Below are 23,442 nucleotides of genomic sequence, written 5' to 3'. Positions count from 1 at the left end.
TATTTAGTCTTCGTTGGGGGTATAAAACTTTCTACCTGAAATTTGTTGGTATAGGTCAACGTCTTCATATACAGTAGTTCTTAGTCTTCTTTGGGGGTACTAAACATTCCACCTTAAGTATGTTAGTATAAGTCCACGCATTCTTATATGCGCCATAGAACGGTATCTCCTGATTTTCGGTATTTTGACGATTGTGGCCTTAACATCTCACCGAAAGCGCTGAAATTTAGTATTTAGACTTCGTTGTCTGTGTAGGTCAACGTCTTGATATAGCCCCCATACAACGCTACCTTCCTATTTTTGGTATTTCCTTCCTATTTTTAGTATTTGCTGTTGATAAACTCTTGGTCTTCTATAAGAAGTCTGTGTCGAAGGCCACACTAGAGTGGTTTCTTTGAAACCTTTAGGTGTTCATAGATCGAGTTCCCCACTACAACATCTTCATTACTTTAGTACGAACTCGACCTAGAAACCCTTGGTTTTATAAAATTATTTCTATGAAATCACTCTAGTCCGTGCAAGGACTTCATGAACTTTCCCAAGTAACTTATGAACATTCCTAACATGTGGTATTCTATAAGAAGGAATTAAAGCCTCTTGGTCTTCTATAATAAGGCTTTGTCGAAGGTTACACTAGAGTGGTTTCATTGAAACTTTTAGGTGTTCTTAGATCAAGTTCCCCACCACAGCATCTTCATTATAGCTCTGTTCCAGAACTAAAAAGTTTTTACAATTTTTACGACTTTTACACATTTTACCCGAAAACCCGTTCCCGTACACAAAAAAGTTGTAAAATTGTCACTTCTCTTTAAACAAAAATGGCGCTGAATGACGCTCTCTTTAAAAACTTTTTACTCGACAAATTTGAGCGTGTAAAAAATAGTAACATGGATGCCGGCGTCTGATTGGCTGGTACACCGACTTTGACATTTGTTCCAGCTTTTTTGACGTTTTTTCCATTTTTGCGTTCCCGAACTTTTTGAAAAAAAATTTTGTGTGACAAAAATGTTTCTCTCTTTTTCTCTTTTACGAGTTTTACTATTAAAAAGTACGGGAACAAGGCTTATATTACTCTAGTATGGAACTCGACCTAGGAACCTTTGGTTTCATGAAATTGTTTCAATTAAACCTACTGCGTCCAAGGACTTTATGAACTTTCCGAAGTAACTTACGAATATTCCTAACATGTGGTCTTGTATAAGAAGGACTTAAAACCTAAGAGGCTACATCTTTTTATATATGGTCGATTTTAAGGCACCATAATAGACGTCGATATTTCTTTTTTTAAATTTTCAAGCCTCATCAGAGCACTTCATAACCTATCTGTAAAATTTCCCATACCATTGATTTTGTTTGGTTTATTTTTGCTTTAATATTTACTTTTACTTTCTCTTTGTGTTTTTATTTTATATTCATTTCATAACCACATTTCTTATTTATTAAATTTATTTTTTACCCATCGAAATATACATACTATTTCATAATTTTGTTTTTTTTTTTGTGGTCTTTGTTTATATGTTTAACATATTTTTTTGTACATTCACCATAATGATGATGATGACGATCACTATTAGTGATCATAGTGGTCGCCGAGTATGATGATGATACATACGTGACTAATTTCCAACAAACTGTATCTATGTTGTAATTACAACAACAAATTGACAATTTAGTTATATTTGAATTAAAAAAAAAAAAACAAACAAAACAAAATAGAGCCTACACACATCCATATATATATATATAAAGAATTGTTGGTTCATTGCCCTTGTATATTCATTGATCTTCAGAAAATATATGACAGCATCAGTACTCCACAATACATACTTAAATGCATAGATATATTTTCCCATAAGAATACAATAAGGGGCATTGGGAGAATTCTCTTGAGTCGAAGAGTGCCTTCCCCGTTTTATTTTAATTAAATAATATGGGGCTTCATTTTATCTCTTTGTTCAAAATGTTTCGATTATAGTAGCACGACAAAATGTATTGAGATGAAGTTCTCCGTGACACATACATTCTGTGACTCTGCTACGCTTTACTTAGTAAGGAGCAAAGTATGTTATTGTTTTTCAGCAGAATGTAGTTTGTTTACATTACTTTTTTATGGGTTATTCGGCTTACGTGGCTCTCAATTTTTTGCTAATTCAACTTGAACATGCGATCATTTGATTTGAAGCTAAACAAACTTCACACTGTGTTCATGTGCTTCTATAGACCATTCCTAAAAGACAAGCTGATTTTACAGACCCTTTTTGAAAGGAAGGGTGCTTCTATAGGGCCTTTCTGATAGAAAGGTGGCTTTTTGAGAAACTTTCTGCAAAAATTATGGTGCTGTAGACCCTTTCTGAAAGAAAGGATGCTTCTATAGACTCTTTCTGAAAGAAAAGGGCGTTTCTAAAGACCCTATCTGAAACAAAGGGTGCTTCTATAGGACCTTTCTAAAAGAGAGGGTGCTTCTATAGACTCTTTCTGAACGAAAGGGTGTTTCTATAGACCCTTTCTGAAACAAAGGTTGCTTCTATAGGCCCTTTCTGAAATTAAGGGTGCTTCTACATATATACCCTTTCTGAAAGAAAGGGTGCTTCTGTAGATCCTTTACAAAAGAAAGGGTGATTCTATGAACCCTTTCTGAAAAAGGGGTGATTCTATAAACCCTTCCTGAAAGAAAGGGTGAGTCTATGAATCCTTTCTGAAAAAAAGGGTGATTCTGTAGGGCTTTTCTGACAGAAAGGGTGCTTCTACATACCCTTTCTGAAAGAAATGGTGCTTCTATATACCATTTCTGAAAGAAAGGGTGCTTCTATATACCCTTTCTGAAAGAAAGGGTGATTCTATAAACCCTTTCTGAAGGAAAGGGTGATTCTATAAACCCTTTCTGAAAGAAAGGGTGATTCTATAAACCGTTACTGAAAGAAAAAGTGCTTCTATAGACCCTTTCTGGAAGAAACGGTGCTTCTATATACCCTTTCTGAAAGAAAGGGTGCTTCTATATACGCTTTCTGAGAGAAAGGGTGCTTCTGTAGACCCTTTCTAAAAGAGAGGGTGCTTCTTTAGACTCTTTCTGAAAGGAAGGGTGATTCTATAAACCCTTTCTGAAAGAAAAAGTGCTTCTATAGACCCTTTCTGAAAGAAACGGTGCTTCTATAGGGCTTTTCTGATAGAAAGGGTGCTTCTATATACCGTTTCTGAAAGAAAAAGTGCTTCTATAGACCATTTCTGAAAGAAACGGGGCTTCTGTAGGGCTTTTCTGAAAGAAAGGGTGCTTCTATATACCCTTTCTGAAAGAAAGGGTGCTTCTATATACCCTTTCTGAAAGAAACGGTGCTTCTATATACCCTTCCTGAAAGAAATGGTGCTTCTATAGACCCTTTATAAAAGAGAGGGTGCTTCTTTAGACTCTTTCTGAAAGAAAGGGTGATTCTATAAACCCTTTCTGAAAGAAAGGGTGCTTATTTAGACCCTTTGTGAGAGAAAGGGTGATTCTATAAACCCTTTCTGAAAGAAAGGGTGCTTATTTAGACCCTTTGTGAGAGAAAGGGTGATTCTATAAATTCTTTCTGAAAGAAAGGGTGATTCTATAAACCCTTTATGAAAGAAAGGGTGCTTATATAGACCCTTTCTGAGAGAAAGGATGCTTCTATAGACACTTTCTAAAAGAGGTGGTGCTTCTATAGACACTTTCTAAAAGAGGTGGTGCTTCTATAGACACTTTCTAAAAGAGGTGGTGCTTCTTTAGACTCTTTCTGAAGGAAAGGGTGATTCTATAAACCCTTTCTGAAAGAAAGGGTGCATATATATACCCTCTCTGAAAGAATGGATGCTTCTATAGATCCTTTCTGATAGAAAGGGTGCTTCTATAGACCCTTTCTGAAACAAAGGGAGCTTCTATAAAGCCTTTCTGAAAGAAAGGATGCTTCTATACCCGCTTTCTAAAGATAGGATGCTTCTATATACCTTCTTCTATATGAAAGAAAGAGTGCTTCTATATACCATTTCTGAAAAAAGGGTGCTTCTATAGACACTTTATAAAGGAAGGGTGCTTCTATAGACCCTTTATAAAGGAAGGGTGCTTCTATAGGACCTTTCTGATATAAAGGCGGCTTCTTGAGACACTTATAAACATTTTGTGATAGAAAGGGTGCTTCTATAGACCCTTTCTGAAAGAAAAGGTGCTTCTATAGACCCTTGTTGGAAGGAAGGTTGCTTCTATATATCCTTTCTGAAAAGAGGTTGTTTCTATAGACCCTTGGAAGGGTTCTTCTATATATAGGGTCTATAGACACTTTCTGAAAGAAAGGGTGCTTCTGTAGGCCTTTTCTGATTGAAAGGGTTCTTCCATAGACCCTTTCTGAAAGAAAGTGTGCTTCAACAGACCCTTGTTGAAAGAAAGGTTGCTTCTATATATCCTTTCTGAAAAAAGTTTGTTTCTATAGACCCTTTCTGAAAGAAAGGGTGCTTATATATAGACATTTTGGAAGAAAATGTGCTTCCACAGACCCTTTCTGAAAGAAAGGGTGCTTCTGTAGACCCTTTATGAAAGAATGGATGCCTTTATAGACCCTTTCTGAAAGAATGGATGCCTTTATAGACCCTTTCTGAAAGAATGGATGCCTTTATAGACCCTTTCGGAAAGAAAGGTGCTTCTATAGACCCTTTTTGATAGAAAGGGTGCTTCTGTGGGTCCTTTCTGATAGAAAGGGTGCTTCTGTGGGTCCTTTCTGATAGAAAGGGTGCTTCTGTGGGTCCTTTCTGATATAAAGGGTGCTTCTGTGGGTCCTTTCTGAAAGAAAGGTTGCTTATATTGGTCCTAATATGTGTTTGGTATGTCGTGCAGCGCTCTTTTCATGCTAGTCCGACATAGTAATCTTCTCTTCGTGAGGTGCTCGACAAACTTTAAATAACTTGGGCACCTCTTTGGATCAGACAGTGTAACGTCGCCACCCGTGACTGTAGTCCTTCTGTCCAACTCTTCAGATGATTTAGACACCAAGTGTCACCTCTCTGACTCTGGGATCACTGGGGTTGACACGACGAAGCTCCTCACGCTTATTTTCTAATCTCATCGCCTCTGCTGGGAATTTTTTTCACTTCGGGTATTCGACCAGGTGGTATATGGGGAGCGGCTGCAGCAGTGATGATGTCGCGTCTGTGCTGCTACCCGAAGCGGTGATTGGTGAACTCTCTGAAACTACGCAAATTAGCTTTCCCTGAAATCGGGCGGTCTGCTGATGGAGAAAATATCTCCCCATAATTTTTTCCATCAGCAGATCGCCCGATTTCAGGCAAAGCTAATTTGTCTGATTATCTGATCCAAGAGAAACGACAGTTTTTCAGGTGACGTTATTTTTCAGACCAGGTGATACAATGTTTATAGCTGGCGCACTGTGACACTCCACTAATTCTGGTCATTAACCGTGCAAGACATAGAGCCGTCAATCTGCTCAGGAGGACCAATTGCACAACTCATAACACTGTGCAACATTTTTAAGATGATCTTGTGCAAACAATTCGAAATGAGGAGTTTTTGAAAGTACAGACCCAAACGACAAGAATCCTAGTTGGGTTTTGTTTGTCAGATCCAGCTCCAATTTTATGTCCCCATCTAAACATTGTTAAATATTGAGTTTTTAAAGAAATTCGGGGCAATATCTCTGAAACCAATGCGAATCTTCTTCGGACCTCTGAAGCTAATTTGTAGATAAGATCAAGAATAAAATATTTGGAGAAATTATGAACTCAAAAAACTACATTTATTGCCTCACATTTCAAAATATATGCAAAAATTCCACAATTTGTATACATTTCGAATATTTTCTTTTTGATAAATATTCCCTGGAATGTAATAAACAACTCTTCAGAACATGTCATTGTTGTAAAATGCCTCTATGCCGTTGTTTTCAGTACATTTTTCAACGACGATTTAATAAAAATATCAATAATGTAGTGAAATCCAAAATGGGAGAATGAACTGTTGGTGTGAACTGTGTTTGAAATACGTGTTGTAAAAGATATGATGCAAAATACCGCTGAAACAACATGAAGTAAGCATTTTAGAGTTTCAGAATGTTCTAAAGAATTGTTGAGAACTTTATTTGGAAAATTTTTGCAAAAGGTTACTTGCTTCAACTCCCAATAGTTTAGCCGATACTGACCAGAATTTCATCAATTATGTAAAATTTTCTATATTTTATAGATTTTGATTCCCTTGATGGAGTTTTTCTTATGTGTTTTTTTTTTCAAAAGATAAGTTCTACTAGTCTAGGGCTACAATATTGCTAAAGACAGCAAGGCCAAATTCCTATTCGTTTCTGAGATAAAGGCCTGATAAATGCAAAAAAGTGTAGATTTAGCCCGGTTTAGATGAGGCCATAAAATCCGAACTGGATCTGACAGGACAAAGCCCTACTAGGGTTTTTGTAGTCTAAATATGTACTTTCAAAAAATTCATACTAGAAGTTGTTTGCATTTTCAGTGTTGCATAGTGTAACAAGCATTAAAGTCCCGCCAGACCAGACGATTATGACCTTCCAAAAGCGACTAATGTTGGGCCTATTACCTGAGAACAGATATTTATCGGAGGTGTGTATACGTTAAGCAACGGGTCAATAGAGTCAGGTTCAAGCGAGTTAGGGCTGTATTAAACAGACTGGTGGAATAAGAAGGCAAATCCCCTACTTCCACTTCTGTAACTATCACAACTTTGAACTTCTCTAAGTTCCTATTATAGGGTACCATTCCAAAGCTGCATTTTTTAAACAAACATTTCAACTAAATACAACAATTGTTATGAATATATACGACGATATGTAATGGGAGCAGTAAATAGAAAAAAATTTAAAAAAATAACAATGAAAACAAAATTTGCATATGAAAACATTAGAGCTTTGAATTTGTTATGAAGGCTGGTGTTGCTACCTCTCCTCTCCCCGACAGCCAGACTGACATAACTTTAACTAATGGGCCTGTTGGTTTGTCTGTTGAAGAGGGCCATCAATAAATGTAATGACAATTTATTTGTTTACTTCGTTGACAACAACAACAATAGAAATAAAAAAAACAAAAACCCGACAACAACAAAATGTGAGTAAACTCATCTCCATGAATGGTGTCTGCTGCTGTTATTACGCGAGCAAATAAAAATTGACAGTTTAGTTACTTATTTGTTTATTTATATACATACAAAAACGGTTATAAAGAATACTTCTAACGAGATCAACTATTTCAGTCCCGCGGTAATAAATACATTTATAAATAAATAAATATTTTTTAAGTTTTATTTCTTTTCGTTTTAACCGTGTTTGACTGTAAAAAATAAATTTTTCTTACTGAAAGTCAACGACAATGACTTGAGATTTTAATGTATTTACGTGATTAACTAGCCCCACATGTGATGAATTGAAATTCCATTTGAATATTTTCATGAAAACGCTCCTCTTTTCATTTAGCAAGGCCATTGACACACCCTCAAAGGTCGTTTGGAAAACTGTTTATTTGATTTAGTTTTAAGGTCTAATAATTTAAATAACCTGCCAATGGATACTCTTTTAAAAACTGTCTAATTGGGTATAGGAAATTGGTAATAAACTTGAACTAAGCTGAAACAAAAATACATAGTATTATATATAATTTGGTGAGCAATAACCTGTCAAGCCATTTATTCCGCATATTGAAATTTTGTCATTGTAAATGTAGTCAAACATTGTTGTTTTTCCCCAACATTACAATTTGGCGCAAATTATTGCAAATTCGGTTTGAAAATGTGACTGAAAACGTCAAAATACCTGAAATCGGGCAGTGCAGTTATATGGGGACTATACTAAAACAAGGACCGATATAGCCCATCATCGAACTTTACCTGCCTGCAATCAAAAGATGCACCTTCCCAAAATGTCAGCGTCCTATCTCCATTTTTGTGGATCCCAGAGTGGTTACCACAGACGGACGGACATGTATGGATCGACTCAGACTTTTACCCTGATCAAGAATATACATATATACTTTATGGGGTCGCAAATGATTATTTTAAAGCGTTACAAACGGAAAAAACAAGCTTTATACCCCGGTTACACTTAACCGGATTAACCCAGAAGGTTTGGGTTTCAAATGTCAATTCCATAGGGCAAACGTCAAATAAATCCTCATGAAGTGGATTATCTCTAATGTAACCGTACTATATATACTATGGTGGAGGGTATAAGAATGGTCTGGATGTGGTCTAAAACTTTGTTTTTTTTGTCGGAAGAAATGCCACTTATTGTTTATCAGAACTCTATGCAAACAGCCGAAAAATCCATACTTGGATACCACCATTGACCAGGTATTTATCCTGCGGCAAATCTTGATGAAGACCCAGCCTTCGACGGCCCCTACGTTTAAAGGTACTCCAAGACATGTTTGTATATGGTATCATTGCAAAGCTCATTCGGCTTTGTAGAATGACATTAATTGATACTCGGTCCTCAGTTAAAATAAGAAAGAACCTCTATGAAGAGTTTAGTACCAAAAGAGGTTTCAGAAAAGGAAACGGCCTCTCGTGTGACATATTCAACATTCTGCTTGAGGTGCGAAGGTCAAAAGAAGTGACACAAAAAAAGAAGAATTATATTGACCAACAGATGGCTTAAATAAGCAGTTTAAAAACAAAGCCACATCTCGCCAAACAAAAACAACGCTTTACAAAACACTGCTACTACCCGTGCTGATGTATGGTTCGGAAGTCTTGTTACTTGCGCAAGCAGACAAGGCAGTGCTTGGTGTGTTTGAGAGTACAATTCTTCGAATGATCTATGGACCAATCTGCGTTAGAACGACATCCGTATAGATAAACGTATCGAGATGCAACGATTGTGTTGGCTAGGCCATATCATAAGAATGGCGATGTCGAACCCGTTGAGATGGGGTATAAATACGTGCCACATGGCGGTGCACGCAGAATTGGCAGGCCTAAGCTTAGATGGAACAAACAAGTGGATGAAGAGATGAAAAGGCGCGGTATTCCAGAAAGCGAAGCAGTAAACAGAGAGAATTGCAGATCTTTTCTTAGTTCGGCTTATGGAGCAAATATTCTGTAATGGGCCAGCTAAGTAAGTAGTAAGTACTACGAGTTCCTCTATCCTTCTCACGAGTAGGAGTACGAGTTTTACAAACAGTTTTCTCTCCACTCCTTTGTTTTATGTGGCAACACTTGCGAGTTCTCCTTGGTGAAAAATAATAGTGGGAATCAAAATGTTCGAAACAGAGTAAGAGTTTGCTTGAAGAGTGGAATCGAATGTTGGGGTAAACCTTTAGGTCATGTTTAATAGATCAAAAATTGCCTAATCGAAATGCAATTATGTTTGAACGAAATCCGTTTGAGAATATTTGTTGCCAATTTGACCCTGTCCATCCGTCTGGATTGCTAGTGAAAGATTAACAGATTTTTTTTCCAAACTTTTCACCTCGTAATATTTTGTCTTCACTTAGATCAAGTTCAAAGATGGGTCATATTGGTCCCCTCCTTCGCGTACCTCGCTCACAAAAGTTCAAACTTTTTCGCTAAAGTGTTTTGCACGATAACTCGTATGAGCAACTGAGTTGATATAAATTTTACACATGGTAATATTTCTTCCGAACATAGATCAGGGTCGAGTATGGACTATATCAGTCCACTTCTTCAGGTACCCACAATACAAATTTCGAATTTTTCGCAAAACACCAACTAAAATTACAGATCAGCACTTGTCGAACGACAATCGGATTTATGCTCGGAAACGACCCGAATTCAACGCAGCCATGGATGTATACTCAGGGAAAGCTGTATCAATCGATGTTTTTCCCCAGGTGAGCAGATTATGCTCATCCTAATCCTTTCCTAGAGGTTATGAGCTTTTCAGTCCATTCCGAAGATATAGAAATTAAATTATTCTACTTTCAACTGCTGCAAGACAACAACAAACTTGTTCTTGGCGACTTCAGCTCTCATCACGAGATTTGGTATTCCCTGCTTCCGAACGATTCATGCGGTGTGCTTATTGCGAATCAAATAGATGACTCCGATATCGCCTCCATCAAAAAGGACGTATTAATTTCAGACCATATTCCTATCCTGGTCATTGTAAATAAACCCAGCAATTTCGTTGAATTAAAATAAAGTCAACTGACATGACTTCCCAAAATTCGTTGAAAACTCCCTTCGGCCATTGCCAACCCTCATACGCCAGAAAGAGTGAGAAAATATTCAGGAAAAAAATTTCAAAGCGGGAAGAATTCCTCTTGTAAAATTAAACTTTCCATCCATGGCAATCAGATTGGTTGCTACAGAATGCGACCAACTTCGTGCTAAAACCCCAGCTGATAAGAGAATTGAGCAGCTAAGTGCCTAGATAGACGTGCTTGATTCTAAGCACAGACGTTAGAAATAGTTGCAACATCTTAAGAAGTGCAACAAATTTTGAGAAGGGCAATCGGAAGAGTGATGTGAATACGATTAATACATTTGTTCATCTTCAAACATTAACCTCACCCACCCTCCCCTTGAGACTTGGGTACCCTGTTTACGCATGAAGGAAATACCTCCAGCACCACCAAAATATATTTAAGAGCCAGCCGGAAGTACTTGGGGAATAGGGTCTACTGACATCTGCATTGTTATGATGGACAAGGCATTAGAGATAACAGGGGATTAGCCCAAATAGGTCAATGGTGGTACCCACAGGCTTCCACGAGGTTTATACCCAAGCTTAGACGTTTTCAAAGTGTAAAGAAAAAATCCTAACAAATTTTGTCATCAGAACATGGAAGAAAGAACCAAAAGACATACTCCACAAGTACTCCCGTAAATGTGGCAAGCTCCACGTGTCTGGGAGGAAGCACTTCATGTTTAGATAGTGTTTCAGAAACTTCTAGAGGCCCTATGCTCGTGAAGGAGATACGAGGAAAAGAAGCAGCAATTCGAATCAGCTTTTTCCTACAATAAAGAGCTTATCTGGTTTGAAAATTAATCAAAATCTCATTCACATCCTTCGATAAAGTATAGTGTACCGAAGCAAAATAAAAAAAAAAAAAAAATTGTGCTACGCACTTCTGCTGTCAATTTATTGAATGCCCATCTTGGCACATCAGAAGCAAGCGAGTTGTTATCTGGAGGTGCAAGAATCTCGAAAGAGATCTGCCTGCAACTTATCCAACCCATCCAAAGCCTTTGGTCCGGTTGGTATCTCAAAAATCATCTTGAAAAAGTTTGGTCTAGTAGGTTTGGGTTCATGACTAGAGTTATTCGATTACACATTTGGTGGTGGCCCGGATTTTTATACCCTCCACCATAGTATGGAGCGTATATTAAGTTTGTTTTTCCGTTTTTATACCCTCCACCATATGGAGGGTATAATTAAATTTGTCATTCCGTTTGTAACACATCGAAATATTCGTCGGAGACCCTATAAAGTATATATATTATTGATCAGCATAAAATTCTATGTCGATTGGACCATGTCCGTCTGTCCGTCCGTCCGTCCGTCCGTCCGTCTGTCTGTCTGTTGAAATCAAGATACAGCTCGCAATTTTAAAGATAGAGAGTCAAAATTTGGTACAGAAGTTTTTATTACATGCAGGATGGTTGGTATTGAAAATGGGATATATCGGTCCACGTTTTGATATAGCCCCCATAGAACGGTACCTCCCGATTTTCGGTATTTTTAAGGTTTTAGCTTCATTATCCTACCAAAATGGCTGAAATTTGGTACATAGTCTTCATTAGGGGTATAAAACTTTCCCCCAAAATTTTGTCGGTATCGCTCCACACCTTCATATAGCCCCCATAGAACGGTACCTCCCGATTTTCGGTATTTTAACGGTTTTAGCTTCATTATCACACCGAAATGGCTGAAATTTGGTACTTAGTCTACGTTGGTGGTATAAAACTTTCCCCCAGAACTTTGTCGGTATGGGTCCATGCCTTCATATAGCCCCCATAGAACCGTACCTCCCGATTTTCGGTATTTTTAAGGTTTTAGCTTCATTATCCTACCAAAATGGCTGAAATTTGGTACGTAGTCTTCTTTAGGGGTATAAAACTTTCTACCAGAATTTTGTCGGTATCGGTCCACACCTTCATATAGCCCCCATAGAACGGTACCTCCCGATTTTTGGTATTTTTAAGGTTTTAGCTTCATTATCCTACCAAAACTGGCTGAAATTTGGTACGTAGTCTTCTTTAGGGGTATACAACTTTCCCCCAGAATGTTGTTGGTATCTGTCTACACCTTCATATAGCCCCCATAGAACGGTACCTCCCGATTTTCGGTAGTTTAAAGGTTTTAGCTTCATTATCACACCGAAATGGCTGAAATTTGGTACTTAGTCTACGTTGGTGGTATACAACTTTCCCCGAGAACTTTGTCGGTATTGGTCCATGCCTTCATGTAGCCCCCATAGAACGGTACCTCCCGATTTTCGTAATACTGAAGATTGTGACGTCAATATCCGACCGAAATGGCTGAAATTCGTTATTTCGCCTTCCAAGAGTTATAAAATATTCCAGAAGAGTATTATCAGTATAGGTCCACGTGTTCCTATATCCCCATAGAAGCGTACTTCTTGATTTTCGGTATTTTTTAAGTGTTAGCCACATTCTGTTAACGAAATATAGGAAATTTGGTATTTAGTCTTCTTTGAGCCTAAAAACTTTCCGTCTTAAATCTGCCGGTATAGATCGACGTTTTGAACTAGCCCCCATAGAATGGTGCCTCACATTGTTTAACCGAAATTGCTGAAATTTAGTATTAAGTCTTCTTCATACACGAAAGGAAACTAATTATTCCATTTTACTTCAATACAACTCGTGGTGGAGGGTATAACAAGTTCGGCCCGGCCGAACTTAACACCGTTCTTACTTGTTAACGTATATATATATTCTTGATCAGGGTGAAATCCTGAGTCGATCTACGCTTGTCCCTCCGTCCTGTGTTGTAATCACTCTAGCATCCACAAAAATGGAGATAAAAATTTTGGGAAGATTCGTCTTTTGTTTGCATGCAGGTCAAGTTCGATTTTGGACTATATCGGTCCACGTTTTGATAAAGCTGCCGATTTTCGGTATTTTGACGATTTTAGCCAACATTTTTAACCGAACTGGCTGTAATTTAATATTTGAGGGTCTCAACGGTCACGAAACTTCTCCAGCAAAAATCGTCAACATAGGTCCATGTTTTGATATAGCCCCCATATAACGGTATCTCCCTATTTTCGGTATTTTGAGGATTTCAGCTACAACTTTTAAGCGAACTATTTATAATCTGACATTTGAGGTTCCCAGTGGGCACGAAACTTGTCTACCAAAAATCGTCAACATAGGTCCATGTTTTGGTATAGCCCTCATATAAAGTTACCCCTCGATTTTTGGTATGTTAAGGGTTTTAGCTACATTTTTTTGACGGATTTACCAGTAATGTGACATTTGACACACAAAACGTTCTCACTAAAAATTTTTGATATACATAGTTCCACTTTTTGTTATAAGTCCCATTTCGGGAATTTGTAGAATCTTAGCTATTATTTGGCAGGAACAAACAAGTGGATGAAGAGATGAAAAGGCGCGTTATTCCAAAAAGCAAAGCAGTAAACAGAGAGAATTGGAGAACTTTTCTTAGTTCGGCTTATGGAGCAAATATTCTGTAATGGGCCAGCTAAGTAAGTAGTAAGTACTACGAGTTCCACTATCCTTCTCACGAGTAGGAGTACGAGTTTTACAAACAGTTTTCTCTCCACTCATTTGTTTTATGTAGCAACGCTGGCGAATTCTCCTTGGTGAAAAATAATAGTGGGAGTCAAAATGTTCGAAACAGAGTAAGAGTTTACTTGAAGAGTGGAATCGAATGTTTTTTACCCCAACCTTTAGGTCATGTTTAATACGATCAAAAATTGCCTAATCGAAATCCAATTATGTTTGTTCGAAATCCGTCTGAGAATATTTGTTGCCAATTTGACCCTGTCCATCCGTCTGGATTGCTAGTGTATGATTAACAGATTTTCTCAAAACTTTACACCTCGTAATATTTTGTCTTCACTTAGATCAAGTTCAAAGATGGGTCATATTGGTCCCCTCCTTCGCGTACCTCGCTCACAAAAGTGCAAACTTTTTCGCTAAAGTGTTTTGCACGATAACTCGTATGAGCAACTGAGTTGATATAAATTTTACACATGGTAATATTTCTTCCAAACATAGATCAGGGTCGAGTATGGACTATATCAGTCCACTTCTTCAGGTACCCACAATACAAATTTCGAATTTTTCGCAAAACACCAACTAAAATTACAGATCAGCACTTGTCAAACGACAATCGGATTTATGCTCGGAAACGACCCGAATTCAACGCAGCCATGGATATATACTCAGGGAAAGCTGTATCAATCGATGTTTTTCCCCAGGTGAGCAGATTATGCTCATCCTAATCCTTTCCTAGAGGTTATGAGCTTTTCAGTCCATTCCGCAGATGTAGAAATTAAATTATTATAGTTTCAACCCATTAACAACATTGGGACCATTGATCACCCGACCTTTTTCATCTGCTGCAAGACAACAACAAGCTTGTTCTTGGCGACTTCAGCTCTCATCACGAGATTTGGTATTCCCTACTTCCGAACGATTCATGCGGTATGCTATTGCGAATCAAATAGATGACTCCGATATCGCCTCCATCAAAAAGAACATATTAATTTCAGGCTATATTCCTACCTGGTCACTGTAAATAAACAAAGCAATTTCGATGAATTAAAATAAAGTCAACTGACATGGCTTCCCAAAATTCGTTGAAAACTCCCTTCGGCCATTGCCAAACCTCATGCGCCAGAAAGGCTGAGAAAATATTCAGGAAAAAAATTTCAAAGCGGGAAGAATTCCTCTTGTAAAATTAAACTTTCCATCCATGACAATCAGATTGGTTGGTACAGAATGCGACCAACTTCGTGCTAAAAACCCAGCTGATGAGAGAACTGAGCAGCTAAGTGCCTAGATAGACGTGCTTGATTCTAAGCACAGACGTTCGAAATTGTTGCCACATCTTAAGAAGTGCAACAAATTTTGAGAAGGGCAATCGGAAGAGTGATGTGAATACGATTAATACATTTGTTCATCTTCAAACATCAAACTCACCCACCCTCCCCTTGAGACTTGGGTTCCCTGTTTACGCATGAAGGAAATACCTCCAGCACCACCAAAATATATTTAAGAGCCAGCCCGAAGTACTTGGGGAAGAGTGTCTACTGACATCTGCATTGTTATGATGGACAAGGCATTAGAGATAACAGGGGATTAGCCCAAATAGGTCAATGGTGGTACCCACAGGCTTCCACGAGGTTTATACCCAAGCTTAGACGTTTTCAAAGTGTTAAGAAAAAATCCTAACAAATTTTGTCATCAGAACATGGAAGAAAGAACCAAAAGACATACTCCACAAGTACTCCCGTAAATGTGGCAAGCTCCACGTGTCTGGGAGGAAGCACTTCATGTTTAGATAGTGTTTCAGAAACTTCTAGAGGCCCTATGCTCGTGAAGGAGATACGAGGAAAAGAAGCAGCAATTCGAATCAGCTTTTTCCTACAATAAAGAGCTTATCTGGTTTGAAAATTAATCAAAATCTCATTCACATCCTTCGATAAAGTCTAGTGTACCGAAGCAAAAAAAAAAAAAATTGTGCTACGCACTTCTGCTGTCAATTTATTGAATGCCCATCTTGGCACATCAGAAGCAAGCGAGTTGTTATCTGGAGGTGCAAGAATCTCGAAAGAGATCTGCCTGCAACTTATCCAGCCCATCCAAAGCCTTTGGTCTGGATGGTATCTCAAAACTCATCTTGAAAAAGTTTGGTGTAGTAGGTTTGGGTTCATGACTAGAGTTATTCGATTACACTTTTGGTGGTGGCCCGGGTTTTTATACCCTCCACCATAGTATGGAGCGTATATTAAGTTTGTTTTTCCGTTTTTAACGTATATATATTCTTGAACAGGGTGAAATCCTGAGTCGATCTACGCTTGTCCCTCCGTCCTCTGTTGTAATCACTCTAGCATCCACAAAAATGGAGATAGAAATTTTGGGAAGATTCGTCTTTTGTTTGCATGCAGGTCAAGTTCGATTTTGGACTATATCGGTCCACGTTTTGATAAAGCTGCCGATTTTCGGTATTTTGACGATTTTAGCCAACATTTTTAACCGAACTGGCTGTAATTTAATATTTGAGGCTCTCAACGGTCACGAAACTTCTCCAGCAAAAATCGTCAACATAGGTCCATGTTTTGATATAGCCCCCATATAACGGTATCTCCCTATTTTCGGTATTTTGAGGATTTCAGCTACAACTTTTAAGCGAACTATTTATAATCTGACATTTGAGGTTCCCAGTGGACACGAAACTTGTCTACCAAAAATCGTCAACATAGGTCCATGTTTTGGTATAGCCCTCATATAAAGTTACCCCTCGATTTTTGGTATGTTAAGGGTTTTAGCTACATTTTTTGACGGATTTACCCGTAATGTGACATTTGACATTACCAGTGTTCACAAAACGTTCTCACTAAAAATTTTTGATATAGTTCCACTTTTTGGTATAAGCCGAATTTAAGCGTACCACCCGATTTTCGGGAATTTGTAGAATCTTAGCTTTATTTCTTGGCCGAATGTTCTTTTATTTGACATTTAAATGTGACATTTGACATTCCCAGTGTTCACAAAACGTTCTCACTAAAAATTTTTGATATAGTTCCACTTTTTGGTATAAGCCCCATTTAAGCGTATCACCCGATTTTCGGGAATATGTAGAATCTTAGCTTTATTTCTTGGCCGAACTTTCTTTTATTTGACATTTGAAGCTTCTGTAGCAGACAACACTTCTCCACCAAAAGTTGTCAATATAGGTCCATGTTTTGGTACAGGCCCCATATAACGGTACCTCCCGATTTTCGGTATTTTGAGGCAACCCAAAATTTGAGATCCACTCCAGTCTCGAAACTTACCAACCAAAGATTTTAAACGTAAGTCCATGTTTTGCTACCAATGAAAAAATCTTGCCCGCCGATTTTTCTTCCTTCACCTATAGAAAAAGTTTTGGAATCCTTGTTGCTCCCATCCCTGAGAAATCATTTCCATCTTGCTACCCACCAATATGTTTTCAGCGAAGAGCATAGCGCATCAAGAGCTTTGCAAGTCCTTACAGCTATATTGCGATGGGCATAAATCAGCGGCGGTCGCCAAAACGTGTCTGCCCTTTGATCTATCCAAGGTGTTCGAGCGATCAATGCTGATTTCCGATATCATCAATTCTCCCATCCAAATTATGTCATGCGTTGGTTTCCTAATTGGACAAAAGTCCAAATATAGCAGAATCGAAATGTGACTGCCGTACAGCGAAGTCTTTTTACTCATCTTTATATTGCTAAACTTCCCTACCAATCAGTAAATTTTTCGATGATGTTGTACACTGACGACTGTTGCATCATGTTTAGGCTAGGTAGTCGGAAATCTCAGCATTTACGTCGTGAATGTTAACGTCTAATAATTTCATCATCAGTGTCACCTTTCACTTCCTGGAGACGACAGGTAAATCTAGAGAATGAAATAACCACAGTAAAAAAATCAAAAAATACTGCCCGTAGTCTTCGACGACCTTCTCCAATTCTCGTCACACGAAACATATATAAACCAGCAAGTCATGAATTAGGTCCTCAAAGCACTAGTTTGCACATTCTGGAACTGATATATGGAAACATCGGTAGCTAAGTATAAAGCCATTGGTCGTTCTGTTCTCAACTATGCTGTTACAGTGCCCTTGCTGCCTCAAGCCCTTACACTACTTCGCAAAACTTCAACATTTTCGCTTAAGTGCACTTAAAGGAATGTTCGAGGATTGTTTTGAAATTTTTATCGAAGGTAGTCCTTGTGATGCGAATTACAATGAAATATTTTTTAGTGGGCAAGTCCATGATCCTGACATATCGGTTCAAAAAATCCTACGGTGATTAGAGTTGGGCAATCTTGTTCAATTGAAAGATCCGGATCACTATCTCATTCAATGGACACCGGTAATTTCTTCGAAAAAGCTGTGTATACTTAATTTTACACGTTGGTTTTTATGATGTTACTCATTCGTCTTTGAACGAGGACAGTGATGCGGATCGTTCAGTTGAACGAGATTGCCCAACTCTAACGGTGATCAAATAAAATGGCTGCTGGACACGATAACCATCTTTGCATATGCCAATATTTATCTCAAACTTAAATCAAGTTCGAAGATGGATCTTTTGAACAACTCCTTCCGTTACCCATGAGCTTCCCAAATTTCCCTGGGTTTGGTCACCTATAGTTGCCCTTACTAAGTTTTATTTTCCATTATTTCAGCTAAAGAGTGGGGGAAAGAAAATGAAAAAGATATTAAGTTCCCAGATTTCTTATGTCAAAGAATTCCATGAATTTTATAATTTCCATATTGTATTCTGTTTTTTTTTTTAGGAAATCCTGAATCATTTCATTTCAAGTATCGAAATTCCTAAACAAGTGATTTTCTTCTTCTTCCCCTTCTTTCTGTGGTAATAATCGCACAGAAACAATTTAACAAACAATATACCTTTGAAATGGATGAAATTATGGACTTTATTTCCGTTTAATTGTTGTGTTGTGTGTCATCACAATGCAGAAGAACGGAAATTTGCATAGTTTTTTTGTGAATAATTATTTTGCGTTTTTTTTTTTTGTTCAAAATGGAAATGTTCTTTATTGAGAAGATACTGAATAAGAAATGTTGGATGGATATTATAGCCGAAATTTGCATTTTAATGGCAAGCAAAACATTCGATATGATAACAATGAAAGTGATGACAAATACAATTTTCGATAATTATGAAAAAAGAAATCTTGTTTAGGTCAAGGTAAATATTCTCAAGTACTGCATTTATTTATCCGAAATTTATGAATAAATAAAATATCTTATGATTGACTAGAAAATAAATTGAGAAGGCATCAAAAAGAATTTTATGGATAATTTACTTTTGTTCATTGAATATTTATTTGTGGATATTAAGGAAAAAAAATTGAATCAGTAGTGCATAAATATGTACATATCTAAATTCACTGTAATTCAAATTATAAAAATAAAAATACATAATTATTATAATTGTTGGCTTTGTATTGCTGGACTGCAGGACTGGCTCAAGTCCAGATTTTGTTGCTTCAATATTTGAAGAACAAAATGTTTAACAATGAAATTGATTACTACGAGCGGAGGCAGAGAAGACTATAGTTTCGGAAACAGCCAAGCTTCCTCATAAGTTCCCTTTCCCGCTGACACTGTGTCGATAAAGAGGTCAGTAAGAGAGACCAGGAAATTGAACAAAATGAGAAATTGTCTGCATCCTCCTAAATCCGATGACCGCACAATTGAGTCATAGTAACCGAAATTATATTTTTCATTTTTAATTTTCTTGTTTCTCTTATTGACTTGTTTATCGACAAAGATTCAGCGGTTAAGCGAACTGATGAGGAAGTTTTGCTGCATCTGAAACTATAGTCTTCTCTGCCGCCGAATAAAAGCCGAAATAAACACATAACATTTATTATTATTATTATTTTATTATTATTAATAATATTATTATTATTATTATTAATATTAATAAATATTATTATTATTTATTATAATTTGTTTTAATTCTTTTTTTAATAATCCCTGAAAAGTAATCAACTTTTTGTTTTTCTTTTTTTAGATCTTAATTTTGTAATAAGGTAAGTTGGATCTGAATAAACATGAGAAAAGGCATTTCAGAGAAAAGAAAGGACTCAACTTTATTGTTCTAGATTATTCCAATAACAAGAAAAGAAACCAGCAGTCTATGTCTTTACAAAAAAAAAAAAAATAAATAAATAAAAAAAAAAATACTGAAGTGGTGGGCTTAATATCCTATGAACAGAGAAATGCCGAAATTTTTATATCATCCACCATAAAATACTCTGAACTAAAATGGAATAATTAGTTTCCTGTTAGGTGCAAACATTGTTCCACCAAGGATACCCCTAATGCCTAAATTAGGTCAAACAATGTATCTACAAATTTCTTCAATCTGTTGGTACCTTTATATACCCCCTATATCAAAAGAACTTCAAATGTAAAATTACAGCTTGTTCGGTTACAAAGTGTAGCTAATATCCTAAAAATGCCGAAAATCAGAGGGTACCGTTATATGGGGGCTTTACCAAAATATGGATCTATGTTGAACATTTTAGGTGGAGGACTATTGTGATCACTGAGAATCCTAAATGTCAAATTAGAGCTAATTCGATTAAAAATTTTAGCTAAAATCCTCAAAATGCTGAAAATCGAAAGATATCGTTATATGGGGGCTATACCATAACATGGACCTATGTTGACTATTTTTGGTTGAGAACTTTCGCGACCACTGAGAATTAAAAATGTCAATCTATAGCTAGCTCGGTTAAAAATTGTAGGTAAAATCCTCAAAATACCGTAAATCAGGGAGTACCGTTTTATGGTGGCTATTCCAAAACATGGACCAAGTCTAAAGATTTTTGGTGAAGAAGTTTCGTGACCACTGAGAACCTCAAATTCCGCTAGCTCAAAATACCGAAAATCGGGGGTGCTGTTATATGGGGGCTATACCAAAACATGGACCAATGTTAAAGAATTTCGGTCGAGAAGTTTAGTGATCACTGAAAACCTCAATTGTTAAGTTTCAGCTAGTTCAGTCAAAAATTTTAGCTAAAATCCTCAAAATACCGAAAATCGGAAGGTACTGTTTTATGGGGGCTATACCAAAACATGGATCAACGTTAAAGATGTTTGGTGGAGAAGTTTAGTGACCACTGAAAACCTCAATTGTCAAATTACAGCTAGTTCGGTCAAAAATGTAGCTAAAATCCTCGAAATACCTAGAATCAGAGGGTACCGTTTTATGGTGGCTATTCCAAAACATAGACAAATATTGAAGATTTTTGGTAAAAAAGTTTCGTGACCACTGAGAACCTCAAATGTCAAATTTCAGCTAGTTCGGTTAAAAATTGTACCTAAAATCCTCAAAATACCGAAAATCGGGGGAACCGTTATGTGGGGGGCTATACCAAAATGCGGACCTATCTTGAAAATTTTTACTGGAGACATTTCTTGGCCATTGGGTACCTCAAATGTCAGATTTCAGCTGGTTCGGTCAAAAATTTAGCTAAAACCCCCCAAAATACCGTAAATCGGGAGGTACCGTTATACGGTGTCTATACCAGAACGTGGACCTATCTCCGCCATTTTTGGTACATAAGTTTTTTTACCTCTTGAAACTCCAAGTGTTCCATTGGAGCCAATTTAATAAGAAAATGTAGCTAAAATCCTTAAAATACCTTAAATCGTAAGGTACACGGAAGGGCGGGCGGACACAAATAGCCAGATTGACTTAGCTCGCCGAGACATTAATTTTGGTATATACATATATGTATGGTCCACGACCATTATTTCGATGTTGCCAAAACCAACTTGTAATACCCTCCCCACATAGTGGTGTAGGGTATAACAACAATAATAGAAGTTCTGGACCTAAATATATCATGAACTTGCTTACATAGATGGCTTTATATTTTAAACAGAACATTATGTTCAATAAGCCGAACTAAGAATAGATTTCCAAACGCGCCGTTCTCCTACTTTAGTTCTCCAGTTTTGGATACCATGTTTTATGATATTAGTTTCAACTTGGTCTTTCCATCGCACTATAGGTAATTTGGACAGGTTTTTAGGCAAACGGTCGATTTATGTACTTTTAATAACGCGAGTTTTCTAATTTGATTCGAAGAATGAACATGTCAAATTCTATGGATGTGCAATTTGTCTTCAAAAATATTCGAAACTCGCGGTATAATTCGAAGGTAAAAACAAAATTTCGAAGACAAAATAAAAAATGTTAAAAAGGATTAAAACTCAGAGCAGAATTTAAACGCAATTTGTAAGAGTTTGATTATAATCAACTACATAGATATGATATTCAGTGGAATGGTGGCGGTGTGTACTTTCTGTTTTAAGAAATTATTCAAAATGTTTGTTACAGCAGAAAAAAAATCGTCATATAGGATACAACCTAAGATTTACAAAATTGTCCAACTTTGTCTGAAATTCTGCCACAGGAAATATTTTCAGCAAGGTGTTCTGAAACAACTACATAATTACCAAAGTGCGATTTGTTGCGTTTTTTGAAGGCGCCCTACTTGCAGAAAAACCATTTTTTAATTTTTTGTTTGGTGAAGGAAATTTTAAATACAAAAAAGCATCCGATGAGAACTAAAAAGTCATGTTCTTTAAACAAATATTCACCATGAGTTGTAAAAATGTACAGACGTGCTGTGGTCAACATTTTTGTTAATTATAGTCCTAAGTCGTTCAAACTAGCGATCATTGATTTAAAAAAAATATATATATGTATTTATAAAGATCTCTTCGCGAATCAATATCTTACACATATTAATGTTTATAAAAATCTTTTGGCGAATCAGTATTTTAGTTCATTATAACCTTTTTCTTTTGTTTTAACCGCGTTCATTGGGTTGGAACGAATAAAATAGGTAAAATGAGAATAGGGGATAGGAAAAAGAAAATTTGTTCCTTATATCCGGCGTTCGTTATAAACGTGTTCTTCTATAAAATTCTTTTTAGGGCTTATTTTTAAATATCATATGTTAAAATATTTGAAACAGTGAAACCTGTAAATGCTAAAAAATTGTAAAAAAATCTACTCGCGGGGTAAGAATTTTTGTTCGTTATAATCGTGGTCGTTTTATGAAACTGAATGTGTGTACAAATTTTAAGAAAAATTCTTTGGAAACACAAAACATTGTTCGCTATAAACGTAGTTTCTTATAACCGATGTTTGCTATATCCGAATTTTACTGTGTAATTCTTTGTTTTGTCTTACTTTTGCATATAAAGCATTAAAATGTATAAAAAGCCCATAAGTCCACCGTTATTAATTTTTGCCTCAAAAACAGGCAAAATTACCTGCAGTGCATCGGTGTGTTGACATTTCCTTTGGACGTATACCGCCAAATGGCTCGTATTTACATATATCCATTTCTGGCGGAGGATCTTTATCCATCATATTGAGATGACCCAGTTAATGCAATCGTTATATTTCGTAAAAGTCAAAAATCTCATACATTGATGTAAAGGTGGTCAATGAGCAAAGATATCGTAATAGGCGCGAAGAGTTAGCGTTAACTTATCCCAATTTCTAATTTGGGAAATTTTTATTTTAATGGCATATATATCTGAATCTATTAGAGGTATTCCTGGAGAAAATCTGATAATCAAAGTAGACCTACTGAGATTTAAATCAATAACAATTTGTTTGCTGTTTGTGGTAAAATGTCAAATTGTATTGTTATTGTTATTGGGGGGGATTGTTTTTGTTGTTGTCACAAACATAATA

The 23,442-nt window shown here is 36.7% G+C and overlaps 1 protein-coding gene across 8 annotated transcripts in view; it reads left to right on the top strand.

Annotated features, from left to right (window-relative positions):
* Window positions 1-23,442, top strand: part of LOC141394694 (dnaJ protein homolog 1) — a 139,909-nt gene that overhangs the window by 34,186 nt on the left and 82,281 nt on the right. For all 8 annotated transcript variants that reach the window (XM_073969477.1, XM_073969476.1, XM_073969472.1 and 5 more), the window contains exon 3: window positions 19,729-19,747. The gene's annotated coding sequence lies outside the window, so the exon portion shown is untranslated. The remainder of the gene's footprint in view (window positions 1-19,728; window positions 19,748-23,442) is intronic.

Source organism: Musca autumnalis, unplaced genomic scaffold, assembly GCF_047663935.1.
Source record: "Musca autumnalis isolate F117 unplaced genomic scaffold, ASM4766393v1 scaffold_2, whole genome shotgun sequence".
Taxonomy (NCBI): Eukaryota; Metazoa; Arthropoda; class Insecta; order Diptera; family Muscidae; genus Musca; species Musca autumnalis.
Note: the sequence above shows the minus strand (reverse complement) of the source record. Positions and strands in the feature narration are given on the sequence as shown.